This window comes from Podarcis vaucheri, assembly GCF_965113315.1.
Source record: "Podarcis vaucheri genome assembly, chromosome: 2".
In the NCBI taxonomy this organism is placed as follows: Eukaryota; Metazoa; Chordata; class Lepidosauria; order Squamata; family Lacertidae; genus Podarcis; species Podarcis vaucheri.
In genome coordinates this window covers 49,142,250-49,164,995 of record NC_138760.1, presented here as the reverse complement: position 1 = coordinate 49,164,995, position 22,746 = coordinate 49,142,250, and the positions used below count along the sequence as shown (strand labels likewise).

General features: G+C 41.7%; 1 long non-coding RNA gene across 4 annotated transcripts in view; it reads right to left on the bottom strand.

The window, feature by feature from the left end:
• LOC309527808 overlaps positions 1-11,479 on the bottom strand; it is a 41,720-nt gene extending 30,241 nt beyond the window's left edge. For 2 of the 4 annotated variants that reach the window (XR_014217360.1, XR_014217361.1), the window contains exons 1-2: positions 6,792-11,479; positions 3,939-4,058 (exon numbers count right to left, since the gene is read on the bottom strand). This is a non-coding gene — a long non-coding RNA (uncharacterized lncRNA). Of the gene's footprint in view, positions 1-2,778; positions 3,173-3,234; positions 3,398-3,938; positions 4,059-6,791 lie in introns of those variants that run through there. The other 2 variants (XR_014217362.1, XR_014217363.1) reach the window with 2 other exon arrangements.
• Positions 11,480-22,746: the final 11,267 nt, after the last annotated feature.

Genomic DNA, 22,746 nt, shown 5'->3' with positions numbered 1-22,746 from the left:
CTGTTCACACCATGTTTGTGTGCAGCCATAAACAATTTGAATAACAAAAGACTATTGGACCATGGGGTATTTTAAAAAGTAGCTATCAAGATAATTACAGGTGTTGCTTAGGGCTTCCTCCACCCTTTGCAGGAACGGCCCATGCTTGAAAGCTCCATGTCCATTTTTGTTTGTTTTGTTTTTGTTACAGAGCTTTCCCTGTGAAAACCTGCTCTTTAAAGCTGGATCGGAGCAAATAGCAGTCCGCAGAAAGCTTGAATTGCTGTTGGTTGCTCTTCAGCTTTAAAGAGTAGGTTTTTGTGGGGAAAGCTTGAGGGCAAAGAGAGAGAGAGAGCTTGGACTTAGAGCTTTAAATTGCAGACCTGTGCCTGGAAGGGAAACAGGTAAATGTGGTTGAGCCCTTAGTATCTCTGGCTCTCATTTTAAACAGTGGAATGGGTGTCCTGCATATTGCACACAATATCTTTTAAGTTGAAGAAGAAGAGAGATTATACAGATTACCCTAACTCTCACATTCTCTAAATTAAAGCTTCATAGCAATGAATTGTCTTCATCTATTCCTGGTTTGTGCATTTGCTTCCATTTTGTTTCAGAACTTACATTGTTTCATACTTAGCATTCTACAGCAATCTGTAGAGAGCTGAAAAAATGTTGTGTAACATTTCAAAATCAGTATTCCAGCCAGGTATCCAGGAACACTGAAATATAATTTTCTGAATTCTGACCAGCTAGGAATTTCTGAGTGCAAAACTACTGTCATAAGCATACAGATTACAAGCCTGTCTAGTCCTTTTATCCTGCATCAAATGATACTGAGAAAATGGCATGGGGACTCTTGAAAAGCATATAGCAAAGGGGAAACCATGTCAAAAGGTTGCAATAGAAAGAGCTTGCCATTTTAATTCATTTTAAATGGAACACTGAATAGACTTTGCTTTCTGATAGCCTATAGATCTGCCTCAAAGACTTTTCTTACTCCAAGGCATTGTATGCAGTACCTTTTAACACAGCATTGCAAGTATTTTTGCAAAGTCATTCCAATGTTTCTCTCCAACTTCCCATTCTCCTTTCTCCCCTTCCCCCTCCCATGTTCCAGAATTTGGAAGTTCTGGGAGCCTAGGCCTGATAAAAATTAGGTCCAGTCGTGGCCAACTCTGGGGTTGCGGTGCTCATCTCACTTTATTGGCCAAGGGAGCCGGCATACAGCTTCCGGGTCATGTGGCCAGCATGACTAAGCCGCTTCTGGCGAACCAGAGCAGCGCACGGAAATACCGTTTACCTTCCCGCCAGAGCGGTACCTATTTATCTACTTGCACTTTGACGTGCTTTCAAACTGATAGGTTGGCATGAACAGGGACCAAGCAATGGGAGCTCACCCCCGTCGCTGGGATTTGAACCACCGACCTTCTGATCGGCAAGTCCTAGGCTCTGTGGTTTAACCCACAGCGCCACCTGCATCCCTAAAAATTACAGATATGCAAAATAAAGACTTTTCCTAACCAAATACCTATGATAAGCCCACACGCAGGACTGTAATCCAACTTGTTATTCCAGGCAACTGGTATTCAGAGACCTACAGTCTCCAACAGTGAGGGTAGAACATAGTCTTTGTGACTGGTAGCCACTGGTAGCCTTTTTCTCTACCAAAGTGAGCAGATGTGCAGCAACAGCTGCTCTCATTCTCCAACCCTACCCTCTTTTGACTCTTTAAAGCCAGCAGGGGCTGTTGGGATAGCCTGTGGGCGCTGCTTACAGCCATAATACACTCCATTTGTCTCTGTAGTGATGCTTTTAATGTTTGGTGATTCGTGACCTGTATGATTTTATACAGGAACTGTAGAATTAGAAAGTCAAATCAGCAGTGCATCTTAACGTTGCTTTTTTGCATTAGGGACATCGAAAGCAAAGTTTGCCATTTCAAGAGGAGTGTGTAATGATGTAAATTGTTGAGTGATCTGCATAATATACATTATGTTCAGGTTCACTGGCAAAAGGCAATATGTGGTTCTTTAGGACTGCATGCTATCTTGGAGATCCAGTTTTTGTACCATTTGTACACAGTTAGGTGACTTATCTATACCAAGACAAGACTAGACTAGGGCTGTTTCCCAGTTCACATCCACACCCACACCCACACCCGAACCAATTCAATTATTTTTCTTCACTAAGGGTTATCTACTGGCTAGCAAGCACTAAACCTCCCTTCTTCTGCCTGCCCTAGACTTTGATACATCCAACAAGCACCAGCAATTGGTGCACAGAATAAATATATGTTGTAGCCATTTTAGGATTGCCAGGGCTTAATTAAGTACAATTTGGGATTTGCAGAGCTCATACTGTCCAACATTTCTATGATTAAAATAGGGACATCCCATTTCATAATGATAATTTTACTATTTGTACCCCACATATATTACTGGGTTGCCCCAGCCACTCTCTCTATATATATATAATTTAAAAAACTTCCCCATACAGGATTTCCTTCAGACGGCTCAGGAGTCGGATAACCCCCATACCCTCCAACATTTCTCCAATAAAAATAGGAAAGTCCTAAGGAAAAACAGGACATTCCGGGATCAAATCAGAAACCAGAACAGCATCTCTAAATCAGGTACATCCCTGGAAAATATGGACACTTGGAGGGTCTGAGAGCTCAGTGTTTGACCTGAAGTTTCACAGTCTCAGATTCTTCTTAGGAGAAGGAGTCTCAAAGTGAAGGGCAAGAATTAAGGGGGGCAGCTTTTTTGCCATTCACTGTGCCAGGCAGTTTTTCATATTCATCAGGCTGCAGCCAGAGTTACCAGGCACAGCCATGCTCCCTCTCAGCCAGGTGCCACCCTCTGCTGTCACTTGGATCAGCTCCATCCCAAGAGGTTCCACTCCTTTTGTTTCCAGGCATGAATCAGTAGCTCCCTGCTTCACACAGCATCCCCGGGTCTGAGCCTCAGGTGATGACCTGACAACCCTAATACTGCTGGAGGGTACAGGGATACGTTAACTTGTGTTGGCTTATAAAGCATTTCCACAACCCACTGAGCTTGTTGTCACACCAATGCCATTAGCTTGTTCAGCTTCAGTACAGTTATTTCCACTGGTAGGAGCAAATAAATAACTCTTCAGAGTGTCCCATAGGAACTGCATGGATTTCTGCGGTGAGGCAGAGAAAATATTGCTGTGGGCATAAAGAACACAAGAGAGTCACTTACAGTAAAAGTGAAAGAGTATAATAAAGTTTTGCAGGCTGTGTTACAAGGCCAAAAGATAAAGAAAAGTAATAAACTTCAAATTAAACAATGAGCTGTAATGGTTCCGCACAGGAGTAGCTGCTCTGATGGAAAAGGAAGCTGCCTAGCAGACATCTTGCATGCAGCGGTGTTCCTGGTTCTCATTTCCTTCTCTATTAAATTAAGCCAACAAAAAAACTTCTGTACAGTTTGATGTGCAGTTGTAGTTCATCTTTTCACCATTAACAATATTGGCTAAGATACAATCAACAATGATTATGAGTAACTAGATTAGAGGTACCACTGATCTAATTCAGAATGCGGGACCCGCTTTAATTCTATTTGTGTTTACTGTTGGATAATTTCAAACTTATTTGATGCTGAAATGTTTTGTTTGAATGAGTTCTGAACCACAAGTGTGCGTGTGTGTGTGTGTGTGTGTGTGTGTGAGAGAGAGAGAGAGAGAGAGAGAGAGAGAGAGAGAGAGATGTGACCATCACCACAACACAGAATTAAAAGTGCATATTCATTTGTGATCATCCTAAATCAATTTATTGAAATGTGATACTGAAGGCAAACCACAAATCTGTGCCTAGTAAAGGACAGAGATGGACATAATGCATCAGATCTGGAATCTGAATATGAAGGCAATATCTGGTTATAATTAAATGAAAGTAAACACAAGCGTGTGTAGCTATACATTTATAAGCTTACTGTGTAATTTTACCTTCCAAATGTTGGTTCCTGTTGTTTTATCTTCAGCTGAAGCACTTCTCCAGATACAACTCTTGGGGAAGCTGATTTGGTGTTGGTGACCTGCCTGTGCAATGCTATCTGTAAAGAGATGCACTCAGTTACCTACAGTTCCCAGACATTTGAATTTCTATAATGCCGAAGACTGCAATCTTAACTCCACTTACCTGAGAACAAGCCTCTTTGAATTTAACTGGACTTATTTCTGAATAAGTACCCAAGCCTGGACTCGGAAGTGTCTCCGGACAGCGCTGGCCCCTGGCCTCTTAAGTGAGATGGGCGCACAACCCTAGAGTCGGACACGACTGGCCCGTACGGGCAGGGGTACCTTTACCTTATTTCTGAATAAACATGGTCAAGATTCCATTGTGAGACTACTGTGCATTTTTAGCTGGAGACTAATATTATTTTTAATACTATGGATTTATTGTGTATTTTAGTGATATGTTGTTCATTCCTCTGGAATCTATTGGATGAAGGGCTGTATAGAAATGATTGATTGATGATAGAGATAGATAGATAGATAGATAGATAGATAGATATAGATAGATGATAGATAGATGATAGATAGATAGATAGATAGATAGATAGATAGATAGATAGATAGACAGATATTAAGAGCAACCATCACCATTCCAACTGCAGTAGGGCGAGACCCAGGAGCTTATAAAGTAATAGTAGGTAAAGAGGAAAATAATGGTTGCATTGTTTATCAAATGTTTGTAAATGTAGGCAATGACTACATGGAGAAGCAGAAAGAAAGGAGGGGGGAATGTGGTCCAGAATAGTCCACTCCTTAACCCCCTTTTCTTCAGTGATCCACTGGTTCCACAGTGAATCTTCAGTTCCACAAATTCTCTCGATTGGAAGATTGTAATATAAACGCTACACACATTTTCAAGACAGGCACAGCCTATATTTACACAAACTATAAAGCAGTATAATTTTTGCAGCTAGTTTATCCAATCTTTGATGTAAAAAGAATTAATTTCTCTTTTTATGGATCTTTTTAATGTATCTTTGCACTTGGAAAATAACTGCTTCCACTTTTGTGTACTTCAAAAAGTACCCATTCTTAGAATAACATTCTTTTTTAAAAAAACAAAAACCCTCCACAAATTTTTAATCTGATATTGACATCTGGCATAGCCTGACATGGTGCATTTCCTCATCTGTGGACTGTTTGGTGTAGATGTAGCCCATGGTATCTAGAGACTACTGCAGATGGAGTATGAAATCATTTAATTTCAGGTTCTGATTCTGCAGAATTTGTCAAGGGTAAAACTACTGGAGAAATCTTAACACCATGCACATTTCCAGGTTTTTCAAGCTGTTCACTCTATAAATTACATTTCACCCCTTTTAAAGGTTCCAGTTAATTGACTTAAGAAAGATGGAGAAAACAAACTTGACAATATTATTTGAAGCTTTGAGTAGGCAGTTATAGAAAATTACATTAAAAGCATAATTGATCTTTTCCAGGAATATCCAAGGCTGCAATCCTATACACACCTGGGAGCACTGAATTGAAGTTGCACTGAATTCAGTGTGTCTTACAGTACTTCTGGATAGATATGCATAGGATTGTAGATTACTTTGAAGGGCTCCATTAGCATATCATAAGATGATCTAGTCTTTGCTAGAATATGATTTGTACATGAATCATGCATCTACCTAGTACTTTTGAGTAGGAGAAGACATTAATTGGATGTTCAGTCATTTGAATAACCTTGTTTACGTAGCCATTCCTTTGGTATTTTTCACTCTGTAATTTTAATAATGTTAGAAGCTGGTTTCCTTTCACACTTTCTCTTTCAATACAAGCAGCTCTGGCACAAAATTCTAAAGTTTTGTGTCAACTTGAACTTTAAAATTAGAAACTTTTCAAATGTTCTTTCTATGAGTAAGGTATACACTGGTGATTATTAGATGAGGTTCTTTTCATTCCCTGTGAAATATGATACCTACATTGCACGGCACATAAATTTGAAATGTCTGTCTTTGCTTTTTTTGACCATATTACTGGTAGGCAAAACTGCAAACAAGTACAGTGGTACCTCGGGTTAAGTACTTAATTCGTTCCGGATGTCCGTTCTTAACCTGAAACTGTTCTTAACCTGAAGCACCACTTTCGCCAATGGGGCCTCCTGCTGCCGCCACACTGCCAGAGCCCTATTTCTGTTCTTATCCTGAAGCAAAGTTCTTAACCTGAAGCACTATTTCTGGGTTAGCGGAGTGTGTAACCTGAAGCATATGTAACCTGAAGCGTATGTAACCTGAAGCGTATGTAACCCGAGGTACCACTGTAGTATGAGTGGTTCAAAGATGTTTCCAGTGCCATGTGTGAAAATGCGTGTAGGCTACAATTCTAAGGACACCTATCTGGAAGTAAAGTCCATTGAACACATTGGGATTTCAGAATAAACACTCTTAGTATTGCTTTGCAGATCTCATTAAGTAAGGATGGTCACATGCCTATATTTTCAGGCCATTCCTAAGTGTGGTCAGATCTACTGAATTCCAGGCTTGGGTCCCATGAAATCAACCAAACACCCTTAAGCATGCCTGACTCTGTATTGGATTGTGGCCATACCTACGGTAGTCTGCCTTCTGCCCTCAAACCTCCCTCAAACTATGAGAGTTATAAGTGAGTCTTAGTGAAGTTTAAAGGGCAGAAGGTAGGAGGTAGGGCTCAGCGATATCTGGTTTTCAGCATAGTGATATCAGCAGCTAAACGCCGTAATACTGCATGCCAATATATCCCGATGTCCAGAATGTATCTTGACTGCAAGACTTGGTGGCTATGTTAATTACCCAGGTTCAGAGGTAGAATGGCACTGAATACTAGCTTCTTGGAGCAACAAGAGAAGTGGACTGCTGCCATCACATCCTGTTTGTGGGCTTCACAGAGGAATCTGGTTGGCTGCTGCAGGAAACGGGATGTTAGACTACTAGATGGACTGTTTCACTGATCCAGAAAAGCTCTTCTGAAAGTAGACACTGCATAGTCCTGGATCTATCTATCTGCAATGGAAGAGAAGTGCAGGTGTTAGAAATTGTTCTCAATTTCTTATTACACAAACCTGAACATCATTTTTAAGTGTTATGAAATAAAGGTCTCTGGCCTTCTTTAGCACCTATAAATAAAACTGTATCAGAGGCCACCAGTCCAAGTCACCCTCATTTATCTTACAAATCCCAGAAGGTCTCCACAGCACAGTGTTAAAGTGAAGTGATAATTAATGCAAAGAAAAATGTCAGTTCCGTGGATTAGGCAATGAATGTGCAATTGTCAAAACATTATGTTGTGCAACAGAGGACAATCAGTTCCTCTGTTGCCTCAGGCTAGTCCAAGCTCAAGTAAACAGCACACTGTAAGAAGCAGACATTAATAAATGATAAAATGCATGGGATCTCTCTTGGAAGTGCAGAGCACACATAGCAACTCAATGCAGTGCTCTCTTCCTCCGCCCTGGTTTTCGCAGATTCTCTGTCTCTGTTGATAGCAATGGTCAGTTCATTGAACTTTTCATCAACTATCTATTCAAGACCCAGGAATGGCTAAAAGCATACAGAAAAGGGAAATTAGTCTGATTAGTCTAAGAAAATTCACAAGGAATATCTCAGAGAACTTAATGTTTTGATTGGTTGGCTTTGTTTCTGACCCTTCTTGACTTCCCTAAACGATTTTAAAACCACCCTATAAGTCACAGGACTGAGAATTGTTTTAAGATGTTACATTTCAGTTGAATTGCCAAACTAAAATACTAATACAGTGGTACCTTGGGTTACATATGCTTCAGGTTACATATACTTCAGGTTACAGACTCCGCTAACCTAGAAATATTACCTCGGGTTAAGAACTTTGCTTCAGGATGAGAACAGAAATTGTGCTCCGGTGGCACCACAGCAGCAGGAGGCCCCATTAGCTAAAGTAGTGCTTCAGGTTAAGAACAGTTTCAGGTTAAGAACGGACCTCCGGAATGAATTAAGTACTTAACCGAAGGTACCATTGTAGTTAAAATAAATGTATTTCAGGTATTAAATATCACTTTATTGCTCAAAAGTATATTGCAAAAAATATATGTGTAGACAAATTTTCCACGTCTCTGATAATAAAGAGCTGGATGCTAAAACAGAACACTAGGCAGAAATAAGAGGTGTGTACTATAGCCAAACAGACATATGGTATGCTGCAATGAATTGACATAGGCACACTATCCAAGGCAAAAGGAAACACTGTGAAAGAGTGAAAGTGATAAACATAAAGTATCCAGCCACCTCCACTAATAGTCCAGTTCTTTGAACCTGGGGCAACATACAACATTAAAAACTTCTAATACAATGAAATCTAGTCTAAAATTACTAAAATCCAGTAAAATCTCATCTAAGGAGCTGCAGCAATCACAAGTGTACTATATAAGAAAGGACAATGCCCCAACAATAAAAAGTCATGGCCTATAAAACTGCTCAATAAAACAGTACGCCAAATTCTCAGGTCCCTTAATACAGGGCCAGCTCTGCAGTGCAATAGCACAAAGCAATTTGCTTCAGGCAGCACCATGAAGAGGTGATAGATGAAGGAGCAATTTGTGTCAGGCGCAGCAAGATGTTTTAATGTCCTGGTCCTAGCAGGGTTCCACTTCAGGCAGCAAAATGCCTTGGGCCAGGATTGCATTAATGTCACTGAATGTCCCCTCTCCCAGTTGCCAACCTGCCAACTAGTCTGCAGTAGTTACCAACTGGTGGCTAATACACCTTTTCTTGAGTTGTAGGGGAGCAGCGGCATCCATTCTTGGATGAAACTGGTTATCAAGACCCATTTCAGTCTGGACCCAAACTTGGCTTTGGGGCTGAATAATCCTTCATCGCCCTGATACACCATTATCAGGTGAGGGCAAGGAGAGTGAGACCCTATTTCTCCTACTTGACTTCTACATGGCTTTCAATACCATTGGCCATGGTATCATCCTTGACCAGCTCTGAGGGATGGGAACCAGGGGCACTGCTTTACTGTAGTGCCAGTCCTGCCTGCAGAGTCAGTTCCAGAGCTTGGAATTAGGAGAATGTTCTTTGGGCCTCTCTGTGTTATGGGGTGCCACATGGAGGTGTTTGTTGCCAGTGCTATTTAAGATCTACATGAAGCAGTTGGGATCAGTTGTAAAGTGTCATCAGTGTGCTGCTGACACACAGCTCTGTTTCATTGTTATAGTACATTTTGAGGAAAACAGTTGATTTTGGACCTAAATTGTGTAGCATTTAGATATCTGTTGTAGTGGAGTTTTAGGTATTCAGTGTTAGGTTTCTTTAACACTCCTACAGAATAGTAATGAATTCAGGAACTGCAGTCATGGCTGATGTTGCTTAGCAGGAAAAAAAGAATGATGGATATAGGTTGTTCTAGGTCATACTGTAAAGCTTCCTATCTTTGTTCTTGTAAAGTGTATTAAATTGAAGTTAGAGCAAAGGTTGTTAGCCTCTTTCAGCACTAAATAAAAATTAAGAAAGACGTTATGTTTGTTAATCACCATTTAAGATTTGATTCTTGTTTTCTCTGCAAATAATCAGCCGATAAATGATGTAATGTTGATATAATAATATGAACACCTTGATAAGTTACACTGCTCCCTTTTCTAATGAATTGAAAACGGATTGCATTATTTCATTGTGGGGGGAAATTAGTACTTCATAGAAAAGCTGTCTATAAATATTCCTTCCAGCAGCAGAACTTCCAGTAGTGATGAATTCAGGTAAAAGCTTAATGTAGATGAATGGTTTCCTTAGAATTAGCCAGGTGAGTCTGCATGAAAGCAGATGCACATCATTCATGCTAATTACTTGCCAGGGTTTCTTTCCTTTCACATCAGCATTCTCAGCCAGGCCTAGTGGCACCAGCTATGCATTTAAAAAAAAAAGAAAGAAAAACCCTTATTGTACACTAATTCGATTTGCTAGGTGGAACTCTCGAAAAAGACAAAGGGTTTATTTCTACAAAAGATGAGCTAAGCAGTACCTGAACAAACTGCAGCATGTGTGCACATTTGTCTTTCTCACATCCAGGCCTGCTGCCTACTTCCTATCATCCACACATACTCAATGTGCTGCATCATGAGGTAAACTTCCAGAAAATGTTGTTCTAGAGAGGTTATGTGGCCTAGGATTTTCCAGTGTAGGACTTTGTCTAACAGAAGTAAGGGCCAAACTTCACAAGAGGCTCTGTTGTATGCAATACGTCTTTGTTTTACAAAAATGCAGCCTTGGGGTTTGCAAACTGGAAGAGATCATTGGAGGCCAAAGATTTTTGCAGCCCTTTCCTCCTCATGCCATTATTCTGCTAACTTCACTGTTCAGCTGCTTTTTTTGCCAGACAGTGGAAATTGCACAACTACCCATTGATTTTCCCTTTAAGGGGCGAAAAGCAACAGGGTGTCTGTGTAATTTTTAGCAGGAAAAAATAGCATGCAGGGAAGGGGTTAGACTTTCTTTGCCATCCTGGTTTTCTGTGCAGTCTTTGCAGCTGTATTTTGTGAGACCCACTCCAACAATAAGGGCAAATTTTGTACCACTTGAGTCTCACATATAGTTTGGCCGTAAGTGCCTGTCAGCTCATTGTTCACATGCATGTTCCATGAATGGCACAGAGGGGAGGGGAGACGTGTTTCTATAAGGAGCTTTTCATCACCTAACAGCAGGTATCTGGGTGGCCTCTGCTGGTTGCAAAATTCTGGTACCTGGTTTGATCCATCAAAGCAGTTCCTGTCTTTTCTGTTTTCAAAACATTTAGGATACTTTTCCTTCCAAAAGCTTCCAAACATTAAAGGAAAAGTACTTTCCAAACAAAAAAGCAAAATTACTTGTGTGTGTGTACATTGGGTGAATAAGCTGTGTCATTTGCTGTTGCCATGGTGACAGGAATCATAGCTTTACCTATCTGATTCCATAACCATTAGTAAAGCACAAATTACTTCTGTCTTTGGATCCAATAGCAATGCATTTGCCATATTGGCCAAAAATCCATTTGAGATCTTAATGTTCTGTGATCCAGAACAAAACAAGCTGGGTACTTAAAACAGAAATACACCACCTAACCAGCCTTCATTCAAATATGGAATTAAAAGTGTTATCTCCTAGTTGCTATTCAGATGAGAATCTGATTATATCCCAGATGCTCCTTTCATTAGAAATGATGTCAAGTGCTTCTATTTCAGAGCTATCGGAAGCATAAAAAATGGAGATCAGATTTAGATTTGTCAAACTCACGATGCCAAGATTCTTTCTTAACACTGTGAAAGTCACATTCAAAATTTGCAGGAGGCTGTGCCCCTTTTTCTTGCTTTTATGTTATGATTCCTGGTTCACATGCCATTTCTTATAATTTTTATACATTGGGGGGAGGGGAGAAAGAGAATCTTTTCTGCAGAAAACAAGGGGGGAGTATCTTTGAAAACTCCTGTAATTTGTATCTTTGGCCTCTAAAACAATTGTAAGGGCTGTTTGCTACCTTAGCAAATGGATGAAAGAGGTAAAGGATTAGTTCAGAATTAACAATCTGGCTCTAATGAGCAATAGTTTTTACTAGGGATGGCTGAATCTATTATTTTTCGGTTTCTCTGGGTCTCTTATTTTTCCTGGTTTGTGGTCAATATCTTAAATTAGTTTCCCAGTTTGAATGGGAAAGGGCGGTTTAAGAAACCCTTAGCAGGAGAGGAAGGGAGGAAGGAGCATACAAGCCCAACACTTGTTCTTATTTTATCAGACCAAAATCTTTATTTCTTGAACTGGGCCTAAGTAAAATTAAGTAGAATTGATGGAGCCATAAGAATACTTGCATGTTCTAGATGCCAACAGCCCTTGTAGCAAATTCTAACTCACATCGCTCTTACTAATGACTCTTACCACAGAGTTGGTTGGTTGTACTGCAGGAATATGATGGTCTCATTGTGTGCCCAAGCAAAGACCCCCCGACCCTGAGAGACCACCAGAAGCAATAATGACTCGTGACAATGTGTTATGGGATTAAAATTGGCCACAACTTTATTAAACTTTCTGATGTAGGAAGACCTTGGCTTAGGCATTGGGCATGTATCCCTCCCAGCCCCCCAGTCGGAGAACTGGGGCTCCTCAGGGTGAATGGGATAGGGGAGGGTGCACTGCAAGATGCTTGTGTACGCAGGCAGCCCACCTCATATCCCCACAACGCAGGGGAATTCACTGACAACCTTTCAGTGCATGGCCAGGGACTCCCTTTTCACCAACCCCTTTAAGAGGAAACCCTGGAATCGCCGCCACAGGGGGGGGTGAGTCACCACTTCACGCCCCCCCCCCATTTAGGGAAGATAGACTAAAGGATTCCACCCAAGGCCTAAAACCATCAAAGTTGTGACAATTGCTACGGGGAAGGTAAAGCCTGCAGAGCAGGGAAATTCCTTCCCTACTCTTCAACAGCAACCATCAAAAGACTGCAACAATGCCCACTGAAAAGGAAGGGAAATGGTTAACCTGCAATGAAGCATTAGACAAAGGGAGGGTGGGTGGGTGAAGCTCCAGAGCCGACTGCATGCTTGCTGCCAGCTCCGCCTCCTATTTAAGCATCTCGAGCGGACCAATGGGAAGCCTGCCCATTCGCAGTCCACTTGGCTGGCCCCACCTCCAACAAGACACTGATAGATTAAACTGGGGTTTGGCGGGAACCCCAACAGCTGGTGACGGGGAGGTGGGCCAGCCCAACCAGCTGGTGAGTCCCACGTGGCCCAGGGGGGTGCTGCATGCAGTTCTGCAAAGGGCACCCACAATGGGAGGCATGAGAACTCATACTTACAGGAGCATCAAGGCATATCAAAATACTCATCAAAACTCATGCATCAAAACTCATGACATGGTTTCATTGTGCTTTGCATCCCTCCCACAAGAAGCAATGTATGAGATGGCAGAGTAGAGAAATGTGAATCTAAATGACTTCACAACACACTTTTTACTGCATGCACATTGTGGGGAAGAGAAGGTTGCAGTAGGATGACAAAATCCTGTATCCCATGGCTTACAAGTTTTCAAGTTGCATCAAACTGACAGGTATGGTCATGGCAGATTGGAGCTGGTGAGCTTTCTGATAAAATCAAAGACTCTAGCAAAACAAGCCCTTTTAAATAAAGCTACCAGCCCCATGGGCAGCATTCAGCTATGTTTTACTCAGAGTAAACCTAATGAAATTAATGGACCTAACTTAATCGTGCTCATTAATTTTAGTTGGTCTGCCACCCAAAATTTCTAGAGACTAGTCTACAGATGAATGTTCTGTCCACAGTTTTGAAGGTAAACAAAGCATAAGCTCCTGAAAATATTTTCTGACAAATGTTCCTGAATGATATCCTGTTGAAATCTCAAACTGAACACAGCAAAGACAGAGTTCTTAAGCTTTCCTTTCAGACTGTTGTCTTTTTTCACATCTCTTGTCACTGCTGGAAATTCTGTTATCTCTCCAGGCTACCAGCATGGAGTCGATCATATTGACCACTCCCTTTCCCAAAAGGATAAGAAGGCAACTAGAAAACTTAAAAAAACCAAAACTTGCAAAGATACATACAAAATAGAGAATAAAAAGCTTAAGGAAACAAGAGTGACAGCAGAGAAGCTGAACTTTATTCCTGCATACCCATATATTTTCTCAGATGGAGGGCCATGTTCCTATCTGGGAAATCGTCACGAGACCACATGTCAATAGTGGGTGGAAGAAGAATCAAAAGTGGCCAGAGCAACAAATATAAATTTTACCTTTGTTCATTAGCCTAGTTTCTACAGAGACTTACACACTTCTCTCTATCCTTCACCCAAGCAGTCAACAGCCATGATCAGAGTTCAAGAACACATCCTAGCAAGGCAAATCCATGTGAGAGGAGCAGGAGCAGGGAGGAGTGTGGCCTGACAGAGCCTCAGTGACTGGATAAAAAGGCTCAGAGGACCACATTTGGCCCCCAGGTATTAATTTCCCCACCCATGAGATATACACTTAATCTAGGAGCTTCAGTGAACTCAGTGGGGCTTACTTCTGAGTAGGCATAGACTTGCACTGGCATTTTAAAAACTTTTATTGGCATTGTTGTTAGCTGCAGAAAATGGTTATGAATCCCAGTCTAAAGAGCTATTAGAAATCATCAGTAGAAGGTACTTCAGAGACAAATGGAAACTTAATGCTGATATATTGCTAAGACTGCATGGACACTTTGCTGAAACAATCAGAATGAAACAATCTACCTCGGGCAGCACCAGGTGGGTGGGGAGGTTAATGAAGACAGGAATTGGTGTCCGAATGGTGCCACTGGGCTTTTCAAAAGTGCCACTCCTAGATGGGTACAGAGGACAATTTGGCCTTCCCTGCAAACAGTATTCTCCTGAGAATTAACTTTCTCTGGCAACAATTGTACCTCTAACTACTGCAGCCAATTAGGCGTAAAGAAGAGTCCTGAGGCAGAAATGCCATATATGCTCACACCAATCTTAGGTTCATGACTCCTCTTGCTAAGGAAGCTAGCGTCTTCATGCTAATCCAACAGGCAGTAACCCTCCAAGATCACAGGCAGAAGTCCATTCCATTTTTCTGATCTGAAGTCCTTTCACTGGAGATTAGACTTGGGACTTTGCGTATATAAAGCCAATTCTTTACTACAAAGCTATGAAGAGTACTACACCTCCCCTTGCTGCTTCTCTTCCTCTGGCTTCCCCCTAAATAGGGATGGAGAAGACCTCAGTTCAGTTCACATTTAAATATGAATTTACCTAATATGTGAACCAAAACACAGCCATCCTTTGAAAGTTGCACTTCTCTGAATGTTGAGATGCAGTTCTCCTGTAAAGTAATGTGTAAAAAAACTAGGGTAAAGTGCTCATAGGAGGACTTACGGTAGTTGAATACAACCCTTGGGGAAGCAAGAAATCTGGCCTATCATTCTTTTAATTTCATACCACTGGAGTAACCAGGTATAGTGAGGTTCAACAAATCCTATAACTTTGAAATTCTGGCCTCTAATATCAAGTTTCTCCAAGCCCCAGACAAACCCAGTGCTGCTTGCAGACATAATCAAAAATGTCAGTTAACAATTCTCATTTTCAGTTACAAGGACTAAAAGAACAGAGTGTCTCTAGTTCATGATAGAAGTTGGTTTACAACACACAGTGAATTATCAAGTGACCCAAATTGTGACATCTTGATTGGAAAATGCTTCTATTTTAAGATATCTGTATGAAATGCTATGGAGTGGGGGGGAAGGACTCAGCCAGGGACTTTGAACAGGCATCTCCTACAACAAAGGAGACACATAACACCCCCTCCCCATAGCAAGGTAGAGTATGCATCTCACTATAGACCATATATCTATTCCCTTCAGATGAGATCCAGAAAAGGGAACCCCCCAAAAAAAAAGAAATCATTTGTGCTTTCTTCTTTGTCCCTGATAGAATTTCTGAAGCCACATGCTTCTGGCAATTTCATAACTTCCTTCGGTGCTTCCCTATTAATAGTTCCATTTCATACATCATTAGTCTGAAGCCTTTAAAATAACAAAAAGTTATTTCCAAGGCTCCTCACTGTTCAGCTTTTTCTCACTGCCTGTATTTTCTCTGTAGATCTAAGCAGAGCTTTATTTCAGCCAATAAGCATTGCAGCCCATTTATTTAACCATGGTCAGCCTGGGATATGTAAAGAGACAATAAGCACCTGTAAAATATGCCTCCTTCACTGCTGAACAGCCTTCATTCATACACCTGAAATTAGAAGATGAGATGCCAAGATCTAAATATTTGTATTTACACTGTACTTAAGCTGCAATCAGATCTAAGCAGTGATTGTCCCCTAGACCAGCCTTCTTCAACCTTGGGTCTCTAGGTGTTTGATGTTGGACTACAACTTCCATCATCTCTGCCCACTGGTAAGCTGGATGGATATTATAGGAGTTGTAGTCCAGCAACAATAGCTCTGCCCTGGGCTACCAGACAGTGGCAGTAGTAGTATAACCAGTTGTTGCTGCCGAGCAGCAACTGAAGAGGACCAATCGCATCCTGGTGGGTTTGGAAGCAGACCCTGGTGAGGTCAGCTCCATTCCATGCAAGCACACATCCTTGCCTTCAGTAGCTGCTAAACAGCAAAAGCCATTTATTGCAGTCACATCACCTTTCTAGCAGCTGTTGCGACTGCATAGTTCAAATCTCCTTTCCCCTCCCCCCTTTAAAAAGGCTCAAAAACCAAAATTATTTCAAGGTTTTGGTCTCTGTCCCATGTTCACAGCTCTTGGTTTTGCAATTAGCGTTTATTCATTATGAAATTCACTGCTTGCTGGCTGGTGTTCCCTTAACGTTAAGAATCGGCAGCGCATTGAGAAAGACTGCCATATCTTATTTGTTTTGACATCCTTGGCAGCCCAGGAAGTGCTGCGTGGGGCACATTCCTAGGAACGAAAAGGAGCTGCTGTTCTATTTCCATGGTGAAACATAACCATGAAACAGACGCACAGAGAGCTGAAGACACCGGGCTGATGCTTACAAGCTTACCTACGGCGACGAGGCCTCTTTGTAGCCAAACCACAAGAATTATGTTGCAGATCCTTGTTCTCTGCTCCTAATTTAAGCCAGGTTTGCAAGGCTTATGCAACTTTCCTTAATACCCTTCCACACAAAGCTCTCTTGTAAATAATGTATTTCAAGCAGAGATGCCCTGGAAATTAGCAAGTGGAGTGTTGAAGATTTGGAAATGGTGTTCTCTGGCAGGTAATCTGCTAGATGGGATTTACCAATGACCAGAGGGGAAAGGTTTCTGCCTGGAAAATGACAAACAGTGTGACTTGAATAATTCATTCCCGCAGTCCTGCAAAATAGTGCCTGTCCCTTGCTCACTGCCAGCCAAGCAGCGGCTATCTGTTTATACTGTTGCTATACCTACATGGACTTCTATTGACATATAAACATTTTCTCCCTATTTCCCTCACCCTTCCTTGTGTTTACTAAAGGGATAGGTCCCTGAACAACAGGTGGTGGCCAGCACACACATGCAGCAACTCTGAAAGCAGAGCTCTGTGCTTTTATGTCAAATATTAGTGCTCTTGTAGAAACAGCTCAAGAGATCAAGAGTCATTAATCATTAGCAGAACCCATCTCCATGGGGATGTATTGTAATTGGAACTGTGTCAGCTTCCAAAGCAGTTGTGTAACAACATATGGCCTGGCTTCACTGACATCTGTTGTTGCTAAGCCTCGTTTGTTGACAATCGAGGTCACACCATCCACCAGTTACCTGTCTTCAACAACACCTGACCACAGGTTGTGCTTTTATTTTCTTTCTTTCTTTCTTGGCCATAGCAGATGCACTAGCAGCTCTTAACCCCTGCTTACTTCTTTGCCCTGTTTCCTGGAGTGTGCTACTAGCAACAGGCAACAGAAGCAGACAAATTACAGCCAGCAGGAGGTATAGCAGTGACACAGCTCTGGTGTTAGACATGGGCATCAGATTACAGGATTCTGTGTCAACAGCAGAGGCAGCAAGCTTTGGGAATATAATCGTGTTCTGAGGAGAAAGGTGACAGGATAGCAGGGTTTCACAGCAGCCAAGCAGATATGGGCCACTTAGCTAAACAGAAGCTTAAACTGAAAACCAAGCCTGGCCTCAGCAAACATATGCTCCCTTTACATCTTCCCAAGAAGCTCACTGTTGCAACGTCTCCTTGTCTCATTCCACTTTTTCAATAAGGAAGCAAACTCACCTATTTGGCCTTTGCACTTCTTGCAAAGTGTACCATTAACTCTAAGTGATATAAGCATCAAGGCTACCAAGTGGCAAATCAAGGAAGCAGCATTCTCCCAGAGAAAGGGTGGTCCCATGCAAAAGAGGATAGGCCTCCCATGCCTTTAATGGTCTTCTAGATAAGGAAATTTCAGCAGCTATAACTTGACAAACTACACCTGCTGAAATTCCCACTTTGACACAGCTATTGAAGGTGCACCAGCCCTGTGCTTTTCGGCATCTGTCCGTCCTATCAGAGACTATACTTTCGTGTCTCTTATTCTCTTTCAGTTTTACTACAGATTATGCATGTAATTAGCACCTTAACATCTTTGTTTCTTAATCATCATTTTTTAATTAAACGTTTTCAGCATAAAATACAACAAAAGCCCATTTCAATAGACCCCAGATGACATCTGATTTCCAGACTTATTGCCGTCACAAAATGTTTGTCCTGGAAACACGGGTGCTCATGAATTCACAGACAATACTGTACAATGCAAAATATTGCCATTACTCTGACAATGCTGAGCTCTGTATGTCTTTCCCCATAAATCCTGGCATCTCTGCAATTGCCCTGCTGAAATGTCTGAAGGTGCATCAGTAATATTCAGTAGGCCATTCCAGGATGTTTGACTCGATAAGGGTAAAGAACTGGCAAGAAGGAGGTCCACTTTATCCTTCCTTGTATCCCTGGAAGAAGAGGAGGTACAAGTGCAGGTAAAAGCCCAGGAAAGAACACAGGTCTAGTCTACAGCCATGTGTTAAAACCATCTAGGTAATGAACATGGTTTCAGGATGTGTTCTCCAGCTGCACAGTTTCCACGGTTTTCCAATGCCAAACCTGGTATAATCCATATATGGTACTTGATTCATTTATATGGCTATCTAAATAGGTCTCTCCATCTTTTGCAGCATGTTCATTATACAGCAAAGGTGCTGAATAGAGCAGAAGCAGTGGAGTGTCTAAGCAAACAGATTCAGATCTGGAAGAATGATCCCCTTGGGGACTTGGTTTTTTCCACACATAGTCTACTGTTACTAGACTGATGCAAATGAATTATAAAAAGATGCTAAGAACAGTTCCCTCCACACACACATTAACATCTAAATAGTAATGAAAATGGAGTCCCCATCCCAACATAAACAGATAATTAAAAGAATGTTGTCAAGGCTGACAAGTTCAAAATGTGTGTAACCCTAAAACCCTGATAAAAGAAAGTAACATTTTCTGGGGTGAAGGCTACAGCCATGTTAATACATTGTTCTCTTTTCCAGGCTAGCAGTATTGTTATTTTAGGGGGAAATCATGTACATGGGATATGATTATGCACGTACAAGAAGTCAGGATTCTGTTACCATAAAGACATACAGAACAGATCCCTTCCCTCCCTTCATACTATATGTTTTAATGCTTTCTTTATCAATTGTGTGTGTGTGTGTGTGTGTGTTTTCTAAACTATGGTGCCAGCAGTAATTCTCTACAAACTACCATAACCGTGGAAACCCAATGAACCAACTATTTGTGTCATATTTTCTGGTGCAAAAGTAAAAAATATATTAAAAAATCCTATGTGCTCCAGGTGCTGCAATAAAAACCCAAGTAACTAGGCTGATTACGTGTCTCCGCATTTCATCACTCTGTACAATGCGCCTCTGCCCTCTTTTGGTCAAATATTTTTTACATCCTCCTTCCCCAGCGTTCTCTCAACTAAATTTGTCAGGACAACAGAGTCGAAGTCATTTGCCACAGTGAACTCATCAAGCTTTTGAAAACATTATTGCAATATAATTGCCTTTATCTTACATATATTGTTACAATTGCTATACCAAACACACTGCAAAACCGGAAAACGGAGGTTTTAAGTGATAAAACCATGAGTGATCTTCATTCCCTGTAATAGCAAAATGAGCAGCTCTAGCCCTGTGCTGGTTGCTTTGGGAGCAAAGCAGAGCCGTCCACAAACAGCATGAAAGATAATGAATATCTAGGAGACCCCGAGTTAGGCTGGAAAGATTTCTGTTCCTTTTGGAAAGGAAGAAATACAGTTCACAAGGTTTGGCACTCAATGGTATTCTTCTCTCTCTCTCTCTCCTCCACTAACTGCATTCTTCCCCTGATGAATGCATATGATTCTTCATATGATGGGAAGAGTGAAGAGATGCTGTCTTCCTCTGCCTCCTCTGTCAACATCCCTGTCAGCCAGCCCCACCAGCCTCCACAAATTGGAAGGTAAATGTCTGCAGCAGGAAGCCTGTTGTACATTGAGAACCCACCGCAATGTGATTTACATAGAATCATGTGTGATCAGGAGCCTAAATTGCATAAAGCCTCCAAGAGGACATCAGCCTGCCCATTGCAGACATTAGCCCTTCAAGACAAGGGAGAGCTGGAAGGGGTGTGACTGGGCAGCACATCTGCACTCTTCCTCATGCTGGTCTAACCACATGGGGAAATTGCATGTTACCTATTCATAGGTGGACAGCATTTGAACCATATCCTTATACTGGAGGAAAGCATTCAGGTTCAAACAAGGAACAGAAGTCTCTGTCCCTGCAATGGCTTTCTCATTCATTTCGCTGGGGGTGGGAGATCTACAATAACATTGCTTTGCACCCATGGGTGAATCTGCTGCCTCGACTGAAAGAATGAGGTGGCCTGCACATGCAACACCTCCACTTGTACGTGGCTTAGATTGAAAGTTTGCCACCTGGTTATCACAAATTATGCAGGATTATGATGTCTGGCTGGCACGCAGGCCATGAAGCTATCCAAACAGTAGAGAAGCCTGCCAGAAGTATAGCCACAAGCCAAGCATATAATTCAAGCATTAACACCACTGAGAAAGTTTGTGAATATGCCATTTGCAAAGAGCAAAACAGAAATGTATCGAGGAGGACAAAGTAAAACTGACCGCATTTAAACTCTCTTCCAAAAGCTGCCAGATTTGAATCCTGCCTGCAACATTTGGATGTTAAGAGTTTTCCTTGGTCATAATGTGCAGCAGTTACACAACCTGCCCCTAACCCTTAGTCCTGCCTCGTTTCTGTTTATAGACACTTGGTTTCCCATCTTGCTGCTACTCTGGTGCCATTGCCTCCTACCTTTATTTCATTTCCAGCCAATCCAGGCCCACATGGTTGATGTGATGACAATACAGTGCCACATAGCCAATCAGATTTGGATGCAGAGTAACATCATGCAGAGGGAAATCATATGGGAGGGAGGGACGAGAAATGGCCCTGTCCCTGTTCTAAAAGGTCAGCCCTCTCTGTTTTGGAGCAGCTGACCCAAAGGTGCTTGGTGTCTTAGAGCTGCTCACTTGCACTCCCTTTTGCAATGGGACATAAAAGTTTTACACATTAGGAACTCTTCAAAACCAAAAGCACCCCCTCCATCCTCATTTCAGCTCAACTCTAACTGAAATTGACTTTTCATCTGTAATGGAAACTGCTTTTCACTTTCAAAAGCTACAACTGTGTGTAATCTCAAGAACATCTCAATATAGTGGAGTGAACTGAAGAAGAAGGAAAAACAATTCTGTCCCCAGAGTTGATAGGAAAGGTAATCATTTGGTTTACATTTTCTGCGGATTTCATGACTCCTGTCCCCCCTAAAGGTGACCAGGAAAAATTACCTTAGGTGGGAACAGAGGCTTGGCTATGGCTTTATTTGATCCTTTTCTTACCCAGTTTGTAGCTGCAGCCTGCAAATTCTTTAGTCAGGAACCTTCCACTTAAGCTTGTTCCACAAGCAGCCTTTAGATCCAGTGTCAAACCAGCAGCAGCAAGGGACCAGGAGACAACTCAGGCTGACTTGCATCCTCATTTGGTCCTGGTCTGGTCACTCAAGTGGGGAGGATGCTTATTCCAGGCCAGGTAGACAGTTGCCAGATGACCCACACCTTCCAATCTCAAATTTTAGTGCTGTATTACTATTGAATGTGCCCACAATACACCTCCCCCCCCCAAAAAAAAAATAACCCCAACTAAAGCAAGCAACAATATTTTTTAATCAAATTTTGTAGCATATCCTTAGAAGCAGGCTCTCTGGATATGCCAAAATATGCTTCTTGGATGAGCATGCATTATTTAATATAAGCCTGGCAAAGAGAACAGCCCATGGCTGCTTCTCCTCCTATATTATTGCCCGTGTTCTTGTTCTCCGTGAGCATGGGATGTGGTAGCTGCAGCGAAACAGCATGATCAGAAGGTTTCAGATGGCCTGTGATGTGTGAAGAGTACTGATTCCAAGCGTCTCTGGTTGAAAGGTCTAATTCAGTTGGCACAAATGCTCATCTTTAGCTGTGTATCTGGAAGCAGAAGCCTGTCTATTAGCCAAAAGCACTGATGTGAATGCTGATGAGAAATGAGAGGGGAAAGTACTCTGTCAGCCTGCTGGAGCCCTTACAGCTGCATGAGCATCCCTCGGGGTCTTCTTACTGAGAGGCGTGTGCACGGGAGAATCATGGAAAGTCAACCTATTGGCATCTTTATTGTTGATGCTACGGGGCTTTTTGTATTTAGTGGTGGTAAAGGTTAGTGCCTTCCTTAATAAATAAACTTCAGCAGGAGTATTGTTTAGAAATGCATATTTACATTTATCAAATCCAGGATTGAAAATAAAAGAAGAGCTATCAAGTCAGGTCAAGTCAAGGACCATTGGTTTGCCAACTGTAGACAGTCAGTGTGGAAACAGACTATCTCTTGTTGTGCGTTCCTTCCCACCATCTGTTACTCTGATCAGGGAGTTCACAGCTGATAGCCATTGACATGCACATCCTTCTTCTTTTATTCCGTTTTTAAAATCTGAAGTATTTTTTTAAAAAAAAACAATACAATACAATAAAAAACTCATGTTCTGAAACATTTTGTCAGGGGTGAATGCAATTGTTCACTTCCTCTGCTCATCTAACCCTTCCCTACACAACTGCAGCTCCCACCCTTGAATATCTTTCCATTGTCCCAAGACCCCAAACTTCAAGATGCCCAAATCATATAAGACTT